This window comes from Thunnus maccoyii, chromosome 10 (assembly GCF_910596095.1).
Source record: "Thunnus maccoyii chromosome 10, fThuMac1.1, whole genome shotgun sequence".
Lineage (NCBI taxonomy): Eukaryota > Metazoa > Chordata > Actinopteri > Scombriformes > Scombridae > Thunnus > Thunnus maccoyii.
In genome coordinates, this window is record NC_056542.1 from 31,891,527 (window position 1) to 31,904,005 (window position 12,479).

General features: G+C 39.7%; 1 long non-coding RNA gene across 1 annotated transcript; it reads left to right on the forward strand.

The window, feature by feature from the left end:
• Positions 1 to 354: 354 nt before the first annotated feature.
• On the forward strand, positions 355 to 11,261 carry LOC121905944. Its single transcript, XR_006098498.1, has 5 exons — positions 355 to 871; positions 6,032 to 6,177; positions 8,077 to 8,189; positions 10,519 to 10,573; positions 10,782 to 11,261. It is a non-coding gene; the product is annotated as an uncharacterized LOC121905944 (long non-coding RNA).
• Positions 11,262 to 12,479: the final 1,218 nt, after the last annotated feature.

A 12,479-nucleotide genomic window follows, 5' to 3' on the forward strand; every position in this document is an offset into this window, starting at 1 on the left:
TGTGCGTGCTGAAATGCATGTATGAACTGAAATATGTTTGAACAGTGATGGATTCACTTACTGTTGTACAATCTGGAATGCATTTGAACAGTGATACATACCTTTGAACAGTGAGGTTGTTACTGTTATACTGCCTTTGACTGGTGATGCGTTCACTTGCTGTTGTACGTCGTAGTGCACAACTTTCATTTTGCAACTTTCGAGAGGAACTCCAGATTAGCGGGGCTGAGCATTTTCTCGTCTGAGAAAATCACTTATAGATATTTTTTTTTTTGGATGGATGGATGGAAGTTGTTCAACAAGAACCAAAGCTTTAGGAACCAGAATTCTGGGCTGCTATGTCCAAAGTTTAGCTGACTGTGAAATAGAATTTGGAATTCAACTTATGCTGATATGCCACCCAGATAGGTGAATTGACATTTGGCGATGCGAAATGTGCTTAAATGAGGAAAGAAATTGAGGTTAGTGTATTCAATTTCGTAAAATATGCTGCATAGGCTATTTGTTCTTTAGTTAATATGTGCACCTGAGGCCCCAGCAATAGGCTTGAAAAGGTGAAGGGAGAGAACAGAGTAGGAGCAGCAAGGGGCGGTCAGAGCCGAGAACTGGAAGGCAGTCTGGGCCATGGAGAGGTTGACTGACAGTGATCCCCTCAAGCGGTTCCATGCTTGCTGGTTGCTTTACAGGATTTTGGAGTGCCATCATGACAAGATGGTGGCAGCTGTTGTGCAGAGGATTCACCTGAGAGGTGTAGAGGGAGACAGCAAGGGTACGTCTTATGATTCCCGCCACAATGCGTCAAGTATCAGCAGGATTTTCTTCAATGATCTCTGCCTCATCCACAAAAGACGGAATCGGATATACTGAAATAGTAAGTAACAGAGTGCACAGACAAGTTTTTAGACATTGTAGCATGTAGGTCTACAAGACAGAGTACAGAACTGCAACAATATTTAAAGAGCAGAACTAAGGGTCTGATTGGCTAGAGGAACGCGAGTAGAAAGATTATTGGTCAGGTATGATGTTGTCTGAATTGAGAATGAAGGCCTTTTCATAGCATGGGAAAGTGGAAGTGACAGAGAAATAGAACAAACGGAAACAGCAGTGTTCACTGTTGCGCGAATCCGAGAGCAGCCCCTGGCGCACGCCACCGCGTCGCATGCACTGTGCCGTGCTGCATGTTGAACTCCACGTTAAGAGGTTGTTTATGAGGCAGGAAGAAGGACGGCGGCGACAGCACGTTCATTAATCTGCCGCCTGTAGAGCTCTAATATAAGAAGAATAATAAAAGATGTGATGATTAATATAAGTAGAATAATAAAGGATTCAACATATTTATAAATGTGTATTCATATGTGTTGTGATTTGGTCTGAAGAGGTGAGGGAGGGTAAATCTTCATTTATACTCCCGAGCGGACGCGCACACGGACGGCTGCGGACACCACGGACGGATAGTTGATGTGTTCTTCTTCTACCTTCTGGGGTCCGCGTGGAGGACTCGTTCCACACGTGCGCAGTAGATCGCTGTCTACAGGAACACAGCGTTGTGACCGCGCGGACACAACAAATCGCAGGTACGCAGATGTCCATACAGAGCCTACACGCTCGCCATCTGATGACAAAATTTACGTCACGTGGACCCTAGCAGACCCTCGCGGACTCGCGGACATGGCAACTATAATTTCAGCTTTAGTATGTGTGTAAATGTAAGTGAGGATGTAAAGGAAGGGGGAGTGGGTGGGTATAAATGTAAATGAGGATGAGAGGGCAGGTTAATGTGTGTGTGTTAATGTAAATGAGATGTTGACGGTGTAATCTAACTGACTTGCAGTGACAATTAAATGACAAATTAAAAAGTAACTTACTAAATAACATAGTAAAAAGAGTATAATAGAAGAATACCTGAAACAACCATGCAACAAGATATTCCTAGATCTTAAACCTTGATTACATTGTTTCACCCTGCTGAATAGTCTATCATCCTAAACAAGACGACAACTAAAAGATTGTTTCTGACAATACATTGTCGGCACACTTGTGGAGGCAACCTCCTCAAGGCTCCTTTAGTTGTTTTTTTTCTTTTTTTCAGTCGTTGTTCTGTTACCCAAATTTATACCTATTTATAGTGAATGGAAATCATGTCTCCTTTCTCCATCATAAGGTCAGACCAGCATTCAGCCAGTGGGTGGGCATAGAATCAACAAATAGTTGCAACAATAATTACACACTTTTTCCCCTCTCCTAACATCACACATGGTATTTAAGGCAGAGAGAGATGATAGAGATTTTCCTTTGCCAAAGCTTCACTTGTATGAAGTTGAATAAAACAACCACTCAAGGTCCACATACTCATTTGTTCCAGAGCTTTCATGACTTTAAGAATGAACTGTCAAAATATTTGAATAGTTACTAAGTTAAAGTAGGCCTACTGATTTCAGGAAACCCTACATTAAAATCATTCAGAAGTCAATGTGTAAATTCTGGACAGTTTCACTGAAGTATGGATTATTTAATGAATGATGTAATCTCGCTTTGTATATCTGGTTTACTGGAGTTAATTATCTTAAAGCTGGTCATTTCTGTATGTTTTATATTGCTCTCTGTGATGTTTCCACAGCTAACTGTGAGGATAATTGCTGCTAATTATCTGTCAAATTACGCTGCTGCCTACATACTCTATAACTATTTAAAGTAAGTTAAAGGACTCATTCATAATAATTACAGAAATGCAAAAACTCTTCCATCAAAAGCCTGATGTGCAGAAACTGTGATGAACTGCTCTGCCCACTGTATGTGTCTGCAGACACACTCTGACATCCATCTAAATCCAGCGGGCTTTGTTTGAGAAAGCTGAGGGGTCATGTCAGTCATCAGGAAAACAAATCGCCACTCTTACAAGGTTTGACCTGTCTTGACATGTATGTTAGAATGGCCCTCCCTAGCTTTTGTCCTCTGGCTTCTACTTCATCTTTGATGGTAAGGAGGAAAAAGAACAGCTTTTAAGCTACCAACAAGGGACTAAGAAAAATCCATGGTGGGTCAGCTTGTCAGAGGTAACCTATTGGGATTTCAGAAGCACTGCAGTGAGTAAAGCCCCCCCTGAGAGCAGAAAAGACGTCCATTGACACACTCACAAGGCAAGTGTCTAGACACATTGTTAAAAATGATCAGGATTGCACACCAGGAGGGCCAAATGAAGGGAAAGAGGTAAGGGCAGACGCAAGCCAGCATATAGTCAGGAAGGGAGGGAAATAATATACAGCATTTTGTTTAACAGGACATGTTTCACCTCATAAATACAATGAAAGGGGATGGCAACTCCTTGCTGAAATGAGTTTTTGGAGGTCTCTCTGTAATAAATTTTATATAATGCTGTTATACACTGTGTGCAGATTTTATTTCTTTGGGGAGACAGGGACATGTCTTTTTATTGTTTGTTACATTGACTCAGGTGTGTCTGCATACTTTATCAGAGCACTCAGAGCACTCGCAGCTTTTTACAGAAACTTGACTTTTAGACCATAATTATCTCATTTGCATTCATTTACAGCCTGCAAAATTAGGCAGATTGAATCCATTGCTATTTGCTTCAATCTGCTCATCTAGTGCAGGGACCTTCACCCAATCAGAATTTAAATTAGCTCCATCAACAAAATGCTATCAAAATTTTGGATGCATAAAAAGGATATTATTTGCTGGGGGATTTGTCTAGGGCAATCATAAAGTAATTTACAGTGTATTTGCTGACCGTATATCTGTTTTTGTTTAATTTGCTTGAATAGCAAAAAAATGCTCCTATCTATAATTTCAATACTTAATGGTCGATATGAGATGACATATTCCCATCTTTGTGGAATTATTTGTAGAGATGTTATTCAACGAGGCCTTAGTTCACATCTATTTTCATTTAAGTGACCGTCCTTCAATTCAATTTTTGAATACCTTTATTTGCACATAATAATATACAGCATAGTATTTGTGCGTTTTTAATCCCTCGGGCAGGGACTGAGGTCCTGAGCAGTCAGGGATTATAGATATTTACTACCCCGGGTCTCAAAATAAGCTGCTGTGAGAAGGACAGAAAACAGTAGAGCCCCTGCACATGGATGGCTGCATCACTTCTCAAATTAGTTAATATATGTTGTAGAGACAAATGCACGGGAACAGTGGCTATATTCAAACCATTGTAATATAATTTCCATAATAGAACATGCATATGTTTAAGATGACATAGGAGATGGCACTTAACTGCTACTGTAGCCTATAATTCTGCAGATTATCGTTGGGATGATTTATTTATAATTTATGGGAGTGAGTCACTCATGTGTGTCCAGCGTGACCTTTTGTTGCACTAGTTTGGAGTTGCCAGGATACATTTTCTTCTGTGCTTACAAGGAGAGAAAAAACAAGAGATGATGATCATTGGATCTCATCATTTTTTTTCCTTCCCACATGTGCAAAATTTATGGATTCGGTTCTATTCTGTAAATGTTAGGTTCAGTCATTTCTTTCTGGGTTAGAGTGCACACCCTTGGTACTTTTTTAATTATTTTATTCAGACATTTGCCTTTATTTTGTAACAAACATGCTACAAAGAAGGGACAGTCACAGTGCGAACTGTCAGAATCTTAAATGGCGAAACTCCACCAGCCAAACCCCAAGCATTGGTAGTTTTGTGCTGATCAGTTCATTTCAGAGATGAAAGAGAATGTTGTGCGGTTGTTTAACACACTGGCCATGTTCATCTTTACATGGAATATAATGGATGAATATAATATCATGTAACTCTTAGCTTCTTTGTGTATTACAAATCATTTCAGATCATGAGAAAAAGTAGAAGCACAGCAACCATTTCCTCAATGCAACTTGGTCAACTTTAATGACAGCTGTAGCAGCCACAAAGGAAAGAACATTTTAAACTCTGTAATGTGCAGCATGTATAGTTAAAATTCCCTGAACTATATCCACCATCACAAAATTATCTGTAAATGAAGATAATCTACAAAATAAATCTCAATAAAATAAATCTCATTCATACAGGAACATGCTACGGCTCTTTCACATGTTAAACAGTTTTTGGACAGCAATGAAAAATTGGCTCTATTGCAGCTGCCATTCTAGCTGATGTGTGTGTCTATGCAGGACCTTGTATGAAAATCGTTTATGTATGTATATAAATGCCTACATTCATTGACAGTTGACTCAAAATTCATTTTCAATTGTTCATTTAATCTGTTACTGACACACACAGCACAACAATTTTTTTCTGTTAGTAATTACAGAAGGAGAGAGAGACGGAGGAGGAATGGAGACAATCTGTTGTTTCTCATTCTGAGATCAGATTTCCCACAAGGCTGCAGTCAAAAGATACAGTTCAAACTGTCGTGAGCTTGTTTTAATGTTTTTGGAGGATATTTGACATGTTGTGGTTAAACTGTAGTCTGACTGAGACTGCTGTGATATACAATGAACTTGGCATCAGTACAAACATACTGGTGGCATCTTCCAGCCATCTGCAGCTACATGTTATTTTTTTGCATTTAAAGTAGAGCTGCACAAACACAAAGTTGTCTTGTTTAAATAAACTTTATTGGAATTGTCACTGGACAAAACCAACCAGGGGTTTCAATGCTTATGTTGGGTGTGTGGATCACGTTGTGGCCAATCACTTGATCCGTACAGTGTGAACACTAAAGTCGCAGGTTTGGACTGTGCAGAAAGGAAGATTAAAATGTGCAGTGCGAGTTCACACAGTGTACAAGATTAATAAAAATACACAATATCTGCACAGCTTTATGTTCATTTGGGACAAATCTGCAGCACATGGATTACATCCATTGTTAATGTTCAGTGCCAAACCAGAAAGTACTGTGAAGTTTTTGTGGCAAGCAGAAAAGTGAAGGTTAACACACACCAACGGCATATGACTGTTGTCAAAACTCCCACTCCCACTCTCATAAGCCCAAACACTGTCATTGTCTTGACATCACTGCATGCTGACACAACTCTGGGCATTTTATATGTTTATTAGAGCGCTGACAGAAGAGAGATGACAGGAAATGAGTGGAAGATGGAGAATGACATGCAACAAAGGTCAACAAAGGCTCAAGGTCAGTGCCTTAAAACTCCTAGACCACCAGGGGGTCAAACCTTACTCATGCAAAAGATGTTGTAGAAGTAAGTAATGGTTGCACCAAAGTCATCATTGAAACTGGACAATTCTAGAAAACCCTACACTACATTAAGTTGTCTTGATAGGGTTGGTTTTGATTTCCGTTATTAGATATTAGATTTTGATACGTGAAGTCAAACAGGAAAGGAAGGATCACAGGTTCCTCAAAATCATAACAATGAATATCTAATAATCTGGCTGGTAGGTTGTATGATATCACACTCTGGACTAAAGTGTCAAGCAAACTGGCAAACCTACAGACTGATCCTAGGCCCTCACACCCTTTGGAAGCATTCAAACTGCTGTCTTCTTCAGCCAGCCACTATACACCCTCAGTGCTTCACTGTGTTGGGTTTCTGCAATTGATATTTGATAGCAGTGATCCTAACTGATTCTGAATTATCCCCCGTCATCCCTCCCTCCCCCGTATCTACCAACTCACATTTAGTCACCTTTTGTCAGATCAGGTGCTGAAGAACAACCTGTCCTCTAATTGCCTTATATTTTCTATTCCCCTTAAAATAGTAATATAACATTTTTATTGCTTTAACTTATCATTATGAAGTAATATTGATTGCACAGTGTAATGGCTATAGAATTATGACACTATCAGCGTTTAGATTGTTCTCTATAAGCCTCGCTGTCAGTATGCAATTCTATCTGTCACCGGGTACAATCTCCCAGGAAAATGAAGGCTTGATTTACAGCACAAAGGTAGTGCATCAACCATTGAACAACCAAAAGACGAAGAGGATAATGCTTTTGTTTTCCCCAGTAGCTATTGGTAGCTATATCTCATAATAATTAGTTAGGTGGCCAACCTCTTTCTATTATCTTATTGCTATATGATAAATGTGGAATATTGCACAGGCTTTTTAGTTGCATTGAGTATACTACCTAAATAAATTTGTGTTTTGATTTCTGGAGGTCTTTCTTCCGGTTAGCTATGGTAGCTAACGGGAAGAACACCCTCTAGAAATAAGTTAAGCTACCAGCCCCACAGCCATAATATACTGGATCAGTACCCTGTCAGGCTGATCTACTTGTTCATATTAGATTATATGAACAAATATGAATCATGTCAATCAATGTTTTCTTCTAACGTTACTCCCTCCTCCACCCCAACTCCAACTCCTGCTGTAGTTACTTGTTAATGTGAAGCAATAACGTTACTCAAACTATTATTAAATCAAAATATTATTATTATTACTTTACAATGCACATCATTACAATAGCTTTTGCCCGTCCCGCAATTCATTATTAAATTGTGACCATTTCAATTTACCTCCTCAGTGAACATGCGTCTTTTTTCTCTCTTATTCCAAAGTGGTGTTGATCATTTCTTCACAGAGCTAGGCTCTGGGGAAAATGGAAAGCAATCCGATTGTCTTTGCAACAGCGGCGCAAACAATAATACCACTTGGAAATACTAGTATTCTGGACAATACAAAGAAATTACATTTGAGCAATGGATGACTGGTTCTTTAGCCCTGACCTCTCCCCGACTCCCTCCTGCTCTGATGGAACATCTGTAAAGATGGATTTAGCTTCAGAGATAATTTAGCTAATTAAACCACACAATATTTAATTAAGAGCCAGTGTGGTTTAATTACAGAGATATTTCTTTCTTGCTTTCCCTCTCACTCTCTCCTTCTCCATCTCTCTCTCTCATTTTTGATAAGGTAGGAACTGGGCCTGGGGTACTATAGCCTGGAAAGACTCATCTGTTGAAACATCTTTGTAATGAATGTTGATCTTCTTCACAGTGCATTCCTGGCACAGACGGTTGCCATCTCTTCTTTTTTCCTCTGATCTCTCTATCACCACTCTGTCCATGGTGTATTACATTATACTGTATATACAGGTTAATTCATTTGTCTTTCTGTGTCTCTGTATCTTCACAGCATAGGCGAATATTCTACCAGCTACCAGGAAGGGAATAACCACCTCACTTACTGCACACTGGTTTCCTGAGGTCATCTGACTGTTTGTTAATGACTTCATGGAGCTATGAATGGTAATTGGATGATGTTGCTAAGAGATACTGATCTTGGGCAGAGTCTTAAATGGGAATAATAAAAGTGTTTTCCGTCAAGATAAGACCTTACCTGTGAGGTGGCTAAAAGTCTAAAATCTGACGGAAAGGTTGGCACTTAACTGAAGCAATCAGGTGTTGCGCACTTGGGAACATGAATGTGTTCGGCAAATAATAGAAATCACTATACTTTAAGATTGGGGTTAAGGTTTTTTTTGTGTGCAAATTGAACATTTTTGCCTCTAGGCAGTGTAAAACTAAAGAAAGTCACCGGACACATTAGGATTCATTTGGGAAGCATCGATATCCACAGTCAAAAACACAAAAATCCAATTTAACCTGGAGGTAGTCCTACAGGGAAGTTGAGGAAATGTCCAAGATGGAAAGGGCTCGCTCTCTGGACAATATGAACATGTTCAGTAAATACCATGGTATCTGCCAATTGGATTCAGATGTTTTTGTGTACATTTGGCCTGAGGGCCAAAATGACCCTTGAGCAAAGTTTTAAGATTAATTAATTGTTTTGGTTTTTTTGCCACATGGGGGCAGCAGGCATTATCGCCTTATAAAGTTAGTTCTCAAAGGCTTTGAGAACACTGTGTCTTTTATATGTGTATTGCCTAAGGGTCCACACTGAATATGTGTTACCCCGCCCTGACCAGGAATCAAACCCCCAACCTTCTGCGTCAAAGTAAGCAGTGTTAAAGGTGTGCTACAGAAACATCAGGAAGAAGGAACACAAGAAGCTCAAAAAATACCAAGGGCTGAAAGAGGAGCTAGAAGAAATGTGGGGAGTTAAGGCAACAGTGGTGCCAGTGGCAATTGGAGCACTGGGGGCTGTGACCCACAAACTGGGAGAGTGGCTCCAGCAGATTCCAGGTACAACATCTGAGGCATCTGTCCAGAAGAGTGCAGTCCTAGGAACAGCTAAGATACTGCATAGAACCCTCAAACTCCCAGGCCTCTGGTAGAGGACCCGAGCTTGAGGAAGACCCCCCCATATTTTATACATACATATTCTTTAAGAAATAAACTTAAATCCAATGCTAAGTAAAATTATATGTCTTTGGCAACTGACATTGTGACTATAAATTAAATAATGAAAACCAAGAAACTTTGTGTAAGAGAATGTCCACCTTCCCAAAGGTGGGAGATGGTGCTTCCTAACAGCTCTTCATCTTCATTTTTGCTGTCACTACTTTGCAGATTTACTTCTTTGCTAACTGCTGTTTGTTTATTAACTGGTATGCAGACTTTCCAGCTCTTATCCAATGAGAGCTCACATCTGAGTTTGACGTAGAGGAATGGTGTGTTTATGTGCTGTCGTAGCTAAAACCATCTTCCACTCTAAGGTCAGCAAAATAACTTTCATAGAACATTCAATACAACTAATTGTAAAAAAATATGTTTTTTATGATGTTTATGTCTGATAATTATTACTATTTTCTGTTGAGTTTCCAAACTTCATAGCTTATAAATATGGTGCTGTGTGGCAGCAGAACAAAGAAGCTCTGTCATCAGACCTTCACATCACTGAAACAAATGGGCCCCTGGAAGTTAGAAAAAACTCATTTAAAAATTACAGCACCGCTTGCATGAATTAGGAAATGGTAATGTAAGCTGTTATCACTGAGGACTTATTGGACAGATTGTGCAAAACCACTGGAATGCTCTTTAAATCTTCTGGATTTGGGTGTTGGTATATCTTTAATGGCTCACAGGTTTTCATGTAACAGACGTGACGGTAACAGCTCCCACACATACATCCTCTTGTGCAGAGAGAAGTAGCTGTTCCAGCAGCACACGCAGATATAAGGTTAATTAAACTGCCAATCCCGGAGAAGACCATGACAGCCAGAGAAGACCTGTGACTGGATTAGAACAGAGGAGCGGTGGGTGGGGGTAGAGGTGAAGCAATCTGCAGTGTGTCATTAGTTCTGTTCAGAAACCAAGAAAAAGGGGGAAGATGTTGTACATTGTGTGTTGTTCAGTATTAAAAATATGTGAATCACAGGTTTTGCATTAATGTAACAGTGACAGTAAAACTGGCTTCAGAGATGAGAAAAAAAGCCTCACTGCATGTGAGTAAGATGGAAAGGTGGAATAATCATCCGTCACAACTGTGGGCGTGAAAGGAAGCTCTGGTCCCGATATCCTGACTGAAGCCCATTAAACTTACGCTTTTCTTTTCTTTCATTACCCTTTTCATTTGCACTTAATAGTCGTCTTTTTTTTATCTGCCATGAACAACTGCATCCTTCAGACTGATAAGAAATAATGCTTTCCTCTTTGACCCTTGACCCCTTGGGAGGTGAGGGAGTCAGCCGGGGGTGGAGTGCAAAAATCAATGCTGATAAAAGAAAATGGTGAGTGAAACCCGGCGAGCAACTAACATCAGTCTATCAAAATGTCACTCTAGAAACAATGAAACTACAATTGCTTTCACTGCACATATTGACAAATGTAGTCGGTCATGTGTGGACAAAAACGTGATAGAGCAGCACTGGTATTAGCTGGGGAAATGTTCTCCGGTGGCTCGTTCAGTAATAGTGTTTTTTTTTTTTTTTTCCGAAGGCTCCCTCTCAGCAGAGTAGACTGAACAAGACGAGGAGGAAAATATGCGAGAGCACTGTGCAACAGGGAATATCCATTTTCTCACCCAAATGTGATCTGCTTTTGTTGAAATGAAATCAGTGTGATCGCTCTATTTCTCAACATAAATGAATGATTTCTTACCATGTTGGAGCACAGAGAATTCTACAGCATCAGTCTGTCACTACTCTGTGTTTTCTATCTCTAAAGTGATAAAAACGCAACTCTGCTCTGAATTTCCCTGCCTTTTATCAGGAGAAGCGATGTGGACAAAGTTCCCCTGAGGGCCGTGAATACAGAGACTGAAGATAGGAGACTACTCACCATCATTCTTTGGAGAATACAGCCCCACTCACACAGGAATAATATTAACTGGGGGCCTGTGATTTTTAATAATTGCAGAGGTCATCTGTTTTCTCAGTCCTATGTGAATCTGTCATGTCATGTGACCTATAAAGTAAAAAAATCCCCTACTAAGTACCTACTATATATCAATAGATTTTATATAAAACTCATTTTTATAATCAAATACGTTCTGTAAGAAATAATAAGACCACCTGGATTACATTTTTTGTGGTTATTTGGTGGTTATGTTTATGTTTAGGAAACTCTAAGCCGAAACGTTAAAATTCTTGGGGCCTAATACATTTCATGAGGGCAGCAGGAGATGTGTTATATTATTCAGAGGGACTGAATAAAAAGTTAAAGGAGTATAGTGTAGGAAACACTATCAAGTACTGAAAAGTTAATAAAAAAGCACTGTTTAATATTACATGATATTAATATCCCTATAGTGACCTAGAACATACAGTATGTATATGGTTGTCCTCCCAAGAGTCGCTTCAGCAAGTGCGCCAAAACAAGGAGAGCAAGGGAGGAAATCAGAGTCTCTATATCAAACCAGTCTCTTTCCCATACCTAAGTAAAGTATTTTAGTTGCCTGAACCTACCAACAAGTGGGACACAGGACATGAAGTTTTGGGTTTTGTATGTCCACCCATGCCCCTGACCACCCTGCATGACCTACAGATGGGTGACGAATTAAAGGAAAAACCAACATAAAGTGTCTTAGTAAGGTGTTGGGCCACCACATGCCACCAGAACATCTTCGATATGACTTGGCATTGATTCTACGAGTCTCTGAACTCTACTGGAGGGATGAACACCATTCTTCCAAAAGATATTCCCTCATTTGGTGTTTTGATGATGGTGGTGGAGAGCGCTGTCAAACACGTCAGTTCAAAATCTCCCATAGGTGCTCAATTGGGTTGAGATCCTGTTACCCCCAATATATATTTTGCAAAGCAAAGAACTCCTTTTTGTAAAGAGGGCTGCATATTCCTCTGATGTTATTGATCTGATAATATAACTCTGGTGGGATTTGGTCAGTAAATTGGACACAAACACACATTTCATTTATCCTGTGCAAATGCACCACAAAAAACAGATTTAAGAGGTGAATTCCTAAATGGCTGGATTGAGACTTTCTTGGGCCCCACTGATGTGAAAGGGCTCCAAATGATAACAGTGACAGATACTGATACTGTACTTTGGATGTTTCCTACATGTCTATCATGAGATTTTCTTCACACCGGTTAAACTTGCATACATGTAACACTGACAGCAACGAACTGACGTTGAATAATGGGAGTCAACAAGCCAACCATCAATCTGAAAAAA